The sequence below is a fragment of the Tupaia chinensis genome, unplaced genomic scaffold (genome assembly GCF_000334495.1).
Source record: "Tupaia chinensis unplaced genomic scaffold, TupChi_1.0 Scaffold000259_1, whole genome shotgun sequence".
Classification (NCBI taxonomy): Eukaryota; Metazoa; Chordata; class Mammalia; order Scandentia; family Tupaiidae; genus Tupaia; species Tupaia belangeri.
The window spans coordinates 1,433,288-1,441,438 of record NW_006159739.1 but is presented as its reverse complement, the minus strand read 5'-3'; the positions used below and the strand labels follow the sequence as shown (position 1 = coordinate 1,441,438).

Genomic DNA, 8,151 nt, shown 5'->3' with positions numbered 1-8,151 from the left:
AATCCCTTCTCCTCCATTCTCCTCTCGGGATCTTGGGCACGCACACACACGCGCCTGGTGTGAGTTTTAAGCCACCGGGTCCAGGATGCGAACTACGGTTGACTACGTGGGAGTCCAGCGACATAGCCATTACGCTAACTGCTGGTCCTGATCCTGGGTATAACTCTTAATGGTAACTGGGAAAAACACATTCTGTGTCAGTGACAAGGTTTAGAGCCCCGGCCTTCCGTAGTTGCAGATTCATGTAGGGATATTTTTGACACTTCCAGAGGAGCAGAGTGACTACTCACCTTCAGACAGTTCTGCCCAAGCATGGATCCCGAACCCGAGACGGTGTGAGAGGTCCCCCTGGGAGGGCCTTGCCCCTTCTACCCCATGCCTTGGTTTAGAAGATTCCCGACATCACTCAGAGAGCAACAGCTCACCACACTCCTCCACCTGTGCAGACTGCACAGCCCCTCCCAAACAGTCCATCCTGGTCTCTTGGGACAAGCAGCCCCAACTGGCTGGGATATGCTTGGGGGCCTGGCATGAGTATGGAGCTGTCTGACGCAGAGATAAAGAACCATCGAAGGTGAAAGCACTTCTCTGAAGTCCCATGCAGACGTCAGACACCAGGATTAGTGCACAGTGGTGCTGGGTTGAGTTTAGAGAGATGGTGAGACACTGCTTGAGCAGTGTCTGTAGGGATGAAAGAGGGGGCAAACAGAAGGATCAGCGTGGGACAGATGGCCTACAGTATTTGATTATGCCCAGACCACAGCGGTGAGAAATCCCAAGAGAGCTGGGTTCCTGAATCTTCCTTTAGCTAGAGCACACATTTCCCAGAGGCTTAGAGTCTCAGAGCTGACAGAAACAATAATTAATCGATTAATTTAAAGAAAATTTACCAGATATCTGCTCTGGTCTAAGCACTGGACAGAATGGTCATGAAGTTTGACCTAACCCCTAAGGCGAATCTCTTGTTCTACCACTCATCACTCTGTGACTAGTAAGTCACTTACCTCTTGAGAAGGCTCAGTTTACACAGGAATAATTAAATGGGAATAACGTGAGATACTACCTACATCACAGGATTGTACTGAAGACTAAAGAAAATAACAGCCATATGGTACTTAGTACACTAGACACTATTCTAGGTATTTTACGTATATAATCATTAGAATAACTCTGGCAGGTAGCTGTCATCCTTGCTTTCATTTTCCGGATGAGGAAACTGAGGCGCAGAGAGGCCGACCAACTTGCCTAGCTAATAAGTGGAGAAACCAGGACTGAACCCAGGCAGTACGGCTCCAAGGATTGTGTTCTTGACCACTCTTCTATCTTATATATTTTCAAGTAAATGTTTAACATAGGGATAACATAGGGACCAGCACCTGGCGTAACGGTTACATTGCTGGATTCCCATGTAGTCAACTGCAGTTCGAGTCCCAGACCTGGCAGCTTAAAACTCATACCAGGCCCGTGTGCATGCATGCCAAAGATCCCAGGAGGAGAATAGAGGAGAAAGAATTGTGGCATGGACAGCCCCCCTGAAGGGGGGTGAGTTCTCGCTTTCTCTTTCTGTCTCTTTCTGTCTCTCTGGCCAGTGTACTCACCCTATAGTAAAAATCTCTCTTAAAAAAATGTTAAACACAGCTGCTTGCACATAGTATACACTCAATGTCAACTTCATTAGTATGATTACATTTTTTTTTCCTCTAGGGTGTTTGTGCTCACCAGAGAGACACAGGGACAGAGATAGAGAGAGAAAGTGAGAAATCCCCCCCCTCCCCCCAGGGAGGATGGCCATGCTGAAATCCCTTCTCTTCCATTCTCCTTTCAGGATTTTGGGCATATATACGCATGCTCCTGGAGTAATTTTCAAGCTACCAGATCTAGGATTCAAACTGTGCTATAGGCTATATGGAATCCAGCTGCCTTAACTCTATGTCATCTGCTGACCCGATTACATTTTTTTTTTTTTTTGCTATAGTGTTCATGCACTTGCCAGAAAGACAGAGAGAGACAGAGAGACAGAAAGCAAGAAATCACCCCCACCCAAGGGGGGATGGCCATACCACAATCCCTCCATTCTCTTCTCGGGATCTTGGGCACGCACACACACGTGCCTGGCGTGAATTTAAGCCACTGGGTCCGAGGCTCAAACCATGGTCAACTACATGGGAGTCGAGCGACATAGCCATTAATTACCCTAACTGCTGGTCCCCCAATTACATTTTTTAATAGCTTGAATAAAGCATAGTTTACATAGTATGATTACATTTTGACTGTTAGGAAAGTCTTTGTAACAATAAGTTGAAAGCCCCCTTAGATCCTCTGTAGGTTCCAGTTCTATCCCAGAATCCCCTTAGAGCCTCTCTTCTCCTTTGCTCTGTTACAGTCTCTTAGAGACTTGCAATTACAGGGCAGATCTGTCTGGTGGGGCCTGGTCTGGCTTCCTTCCTGTCTGTTGGTGACACAGCCATTGACCATAGGATCAACAAGCGTCTGACAAGTCCCAGGCCCACTGCAGGTCTGGGGCTGCCGCCTCCCACCAAGAGCACAGCACCTACATAAATAAACTATGTAATTTGCGGGATCCAGTACAGGGCCCCTTGCTCAAAAATTATTAAGAATTTCAAGATGGCGATGGCAGAGCATTATACCAGGTACCAAGCCCTGCGCAAATGCACAGATCACACATTCACGAAGCCAGTCTGACCAGCATCCTGGATCTTTGATTGTACATCACCCCACCCTCAACCCACCCACCATGTGCCCATGTGGAGGCTGAGCTGGGAAGCTGCTGGCACATCTGAGAAACACAGGAAGTACTTGGAACCAAGAGAGTTAAAGCCCACTTAGGCTCTGGAGTCCAGCAATGAGCTATAAGCCCACCTTGAAGCTCACCGACTAGTCTGTCCACCTCCTTTTTTGACTCGCTTTGTTAGAGACAGTCCTCTGGGATGAGGGGATTAGCGATACAGACACCAGACTAAGAGTTAAAACCTTTTATTGCCTTTCTGGGCAGGTTCATGCCCTCTCTAGACTTTTCCTTGTCTACTAATAGGTAATTTCAATACCAAATTAAACATTTTTTTTTTCTTTTAAGTTTGCTATAGGGTGAATGCACTCACCTTTGGGGGATTAGTGAGGAAGCACCACTGGGGTGATGGCCATGCTACAATCCTTTCTCCTACATTCTTCTCTCAGGATTTTGGGCATCCACACACGTGCCCAGTGTGATTTTCTTTTCTTTTTAAAATTTTATTTATTATTTATTTATTTATTTTAAATTTGACCAGAGAGAGCATGATTTGTAAGCCACTGAGTCTGGGACTGGAACCGTTCAGTTGGCCATGTGGAACCAAGATCTTTAACCATCATGCCACCTGCTGACTCTCAAACATTCTTTCATGTGGGACTGCAGATGGTATAATGGTTGTGTTGATGGACTCCCACATGGCTGACCATGGTTCGAGTTCCAAACCCAGCATCTTGAAACTCACACCAGGCACGTGTGCATGTGGGTCCAAAATCCCGAGAAGAGAATGGAGAAGAGATTGCATCATGGCCATCCCCTAGGGGGTGATTTATTACTTTCTATCTGTCTCTCAGGTAAGCACAAGCATCCTCACACAAAAATCCCTCTTAAAAAACACACATACACACACCATTCTTTCACCAATCACTGACCAGGCATGTTCCCATTATGATCATTATATCATTAATTGAGCACGTATTGGGCCAGCTGGTGGCACAACAGTAATGCCCAGCCACACGATGCCGGACCCACATGAGAGGGCCCCAGGTTCACGTGTTGGGGTCTCCCTATGTATGCTGGGCATGTGTGTATGTGCCTGTGACCTAGATCATGGTATGAAGACACTGTTGGGGGAGCCCTCCTCACTTCGTATCTCCCTCTCATGGAATAAGTAAGTAAATAAACTTTGAGGGGGGAGAGCTGAGCATTTATTATTTACTGGCCACTATTAGTTACTTATACCTTCTGTTTTCATCCTCATAACAAGACAGTGAAGTATTTTTCAAAATTGTAGAATATAAGCATGACAAGCATAGTGGTTCTTGTCTACTTTTTTTTCACTGATATATTCCCCAGTTGCTAGAATAATGCCTGGCACATAGTAGGTGCTCTGAAACTATTTGTGGAACAAATGAATGAAGAAACAACCTCGGAGCTTTTCGCCAAGATGGCGCCGAAAGCGAAGAAGGAAGCTCCTGCCCCTCCCAAAGCTGAAGCTAAAGCGAAGGCTTTGAAGGCCAAGAAGGCAGTGCTGAAAGGCGTCCACAGCCACAAAAAAAAAAAGAAGATCCGTACATCACCCACCTTCCGGAGGCCCAAGACGCTCAGGCTGTGGAGGCATCCTAAATATCCTTGGAAGAGCACCCCCAGGAGAAACAAGCTTGACCACTATGCTATCATCAAGTTCCCCCTGACAACCGAGTCTGCCATGAAGATAGAAGACAACAACACACTAATGTTCATTGTGGACATCAAGGGCAACAAGCACCAGATCAAACAGGCTGTGAAGAAGCTCTATGATATTGATGTGGCCAAGGTCAACACTTTAATCAGGCCTGACAGAGAGAAGAAGGCCTATGTGTGACTGGCCCCCTATTACGATGCTCTTGATGTTGCCAACAAAATTGGGATCATCTAAAGCAAGTCCAGCTGGCTAATTCTAAATACACATTTTTCCACCATAAAAAAAAAAAAAGAAAGAAACAACCTCGGAGAGGTAGTGATATGACTTGTCAAGATTCATGTAGTCAAGAAATGCCAGAGGAGGGGTTCTAATCCAGACCCATCTGGCTCCAAAGTCTATGCCTATGCTTATCCGTCTACCCTATGGTGTTACTCCCTTTTTGCAAAAGATTGGTAAGTCCAAAAAGATAAAGACACTCTCCGAGGCCTCCACTGGCTCTCACATTTTATGACTCTAAGATCCAGGCCACTCTTCATTGGAGTAACGTCACACTGGAAGCTGACGGAATTGTCTCCTCTGCCCAGGACTCTACTGAGGGCTTGAAAAATACTCTTCCTTGCAGAAGCAGGGTCACTAGCCGAGGTAGCTCAAGCTCAAATCCAGTTCTGCTCTGTGCTCACTGTGACCTTGGGCAGGTTGTCAATATTCTGAGCCCCAATATATTCATCTATAAATGGGTTTCGTACTTCCTGCCATTCCCTCCTCCCTACATAGGACTCCTTCTCCAGGAGGTGCCCTGCCCGCAGTGGACAATTAATGAATGCTGCTGTTGTTTAGACCACCCCAGAGTAACTTGAAGGGCAAAGTTTGATGTCACTGATGTCTGGAGGCCACTGGGGCCTCCTGGAACCTGATCCGAGGCCATCGCCTGTAGGCGAGTAGGGTCAGATGCTATTCTTGGAGCTGATGGAACCCAGCTGGGTTTCAAGTTTCAGCAGCGAGCCCTGGCCCAGGCAGCTCAGCTGCTCTTGCGAGCAGTGAAGCCTGACTTCAGCATGTTCTCCAGGGCCCTCCAGATGGCCCAGGCTGCAAGAACTGGGGGTACAGAGCGTGCTACAGGAAAACCACGTCCTGCTGCAGCTGTCCTCATCCTCTTCATTCATGTTCACCAGCAGCTACATAGTGCCTAGAAGGGCTTTGGTGCTTCTCAGGGACCTCCCTGAGATTGCCAAGTTTCCAACATCTGGATGTGAGACAGGCGAGGGTAGTGGAGAGAGGGGTTAGAAGACAGGCAGAGCTAAATTCTCATTCCAATTGCAATCCTCACTTGGTCTGCAGTGTCTTTCTGCAAGCCACTTTGTCTAGCTGACCCTTGATTCCTTTGTCTGAAAAATCATGACGATGAAAGCTTCCTTGGAGGATTGTTGAGATAACGGCATCTGGCATGTAGCAGCTGCTCAACATATGAGCGCTATTTAGACCGTAAACTTCTAAACGATAAGGACCTTGTCAGAGCCAGCTGTGTCCCAGTGTCGCACCTAGGCCCAGACTCTGAGTTGTTGAATGAATAATGGAGTACACTAAATGGAAATGTCTTATCTGGCTCCTAGCTTTCACATTTTCCACACTCACACCCTTCCACCCAAACCTCGGGTAGAGTCAACCTGGGCATCATCCCGACAGGTGAGGCATCTACCCTTGGCTTGCATCTCCCTGTGATGAGAAGTTCATCTCATTTCAAAGCTCCCATTCTGCCAAATAGAAAGCTCTTCCTTCTACTCAGACCTTTATGAATTGAGGCTCATCTGGCAACTTCCGTCCATCTGGCCTAGATCTGTTCTCTGCAGCTATATGGAACAAACTTAGGTCTGCTTCCACAAGATAGTCCTGGAAACACGGCAGATGACATCAACCTCAGCCTGGATGGACGCATTTAAGTAAAAATGAGAAATGACTGCGAGTTTTGAGGCAGATTACATGCTTATGATCAACATTTAAATATGATGTTGGAGGGCCAGCAGGTGCCGTGGTGGTTAAGGTGCTGGACTCCCACATGGCTGACCACGGTTTGAATCCAGACCTGGTGGCTTGCTTTCCCACTTTCTCTGTCTGTCTCTCTCTGGTGAGCACATGTGTCCTATAGCAAATTAAAAAAAAATAGATAAGATAAATAAATGAATAAATATATATTGGAAGATGTGGGAGAAACTGTGACTACTATAGAAGTTAATGATGAATCATATGAAGCGATACATTAATCAACAGAATGGAATATTCCCATGTTCCTTGGGGGAGATAGTGTTGCACTAGTTGCCCCTCAAATGAAAACTGGCTAAAAAAAGAATTTATTTGTGGAAAACAGGACACCATGCAATTGCCTCTTTAAATATATGACCTTAAAAAGAGAAACATGTGTGTATACACACACACACACACATACACACACACATATACATATACTTTTTAATTTAAAAGAGAGATTTTTGTTATCGGGTGCATGCGCTCTCTGGAGAGAGAGATAGAAAGAAAGAAATCACCCCCCTGGGGGGTTGGGACACCACAATCCCTTCTTCTTCATTCTCCTCTCAGGATTTTGGGCATGCATGCATAAGTGCCTAGCATGAGTTTCAAGTCACTGGGTCTGGGACTTGAACTGCAGTCGGCCATATGGAAGTGCAGCGATGTAACCATTATGCCATCTGTTGCTCCCAACATGCATTTATTTTGATATGGTCTGAGGTTTCTTTCAATCCTAAAATAAATTGATTTGCAGATAACTCACAACTTCTTTTTTTTTTTTTTTTTTGAGGTTTTTGCCATAGTACACATGTCATCACAGGAGAGAGACAGAGACAGTGAAAGGGACCTTTTTTTTTTTTTAAAGGTTTTTGTCATAATGCACATGTAACCACTGGAGACAGAGAGAGACAGTGAGAGGGAAAGTGAGAAATCACCCCCAAGGGGGAATGGCTACACTACAATCTCTTCTCCATTCTGCTCCTGAGATTTTGGACACACACACGTGCCTGGAATAATTTTCAAGCCACAGGGCTGGCATTCAAACTGTGGTCAGCCACGAGGAAGTTCAGCACCTTAAACATCACACTGCCAGCTGATGACTCACAGCTTTTTAGATTAACAGGCATTTTAATTTTTCTCCAACTCTTCCAAGAAATGTGATCAACAAGAGGTAAACTCTTTTTCTCTCTTTTTTTTCTTTTGAGAGGTTTTTGTTTTGTTTTTTTTTTTGCTATAGGGCATGTGCGCTCACCAGAAAAACAGAGACTGAGACAGAAAGCAAGAACTCAGCTCCCGGGGAGGGGGGCGGGGGAGGGGGATGGCTACACCGCAACTCCTTCTCCTCCATTCTCCTCTCGGGATCTTGGGCATGCACGCACACGTACCCAACGTGAGTTTAAGCCACTAGGTCCAGGACTCGAATCGCGGTCAACTACACAGGAATCCAGTGACATAGCCATTATGCCAACTGCTGGTCCCCAAATCCTCCTATTTTTTTTTTTTTTAAAGGACAGAACTCAAGGTAAGAGTATTAATATATCAGGTTCTTAAGCCATGCTAGCTCTGGCTTACGTGGGAGCTTTGCTTGTTATGGCATTTCAAAAAGATTAGACCCCTGAAGAATACCTCAGATATGAAGCTGAGCATGGGCTTGGTTCATCTGTGGGTGCCACCCTGGGCAACCAAGGGATTGCAACGTTGT

At 45.9% G+C, this 8,151-nt stretch overlaps 1 pseudogene; it reads left to right on the top strand.

Moving 5' to 3' along the window:
• Positions 1-4,187: 4,187 nt before the first annotated feature.
• LOC102490169 (60S ribosomal protein L23a pseudogene) lies at positions 4,188-4,610 on the top strand (annotated as a pseudogene).
• Positions 4,611-8,151: the final 3,541 nt, after the last annotated feature.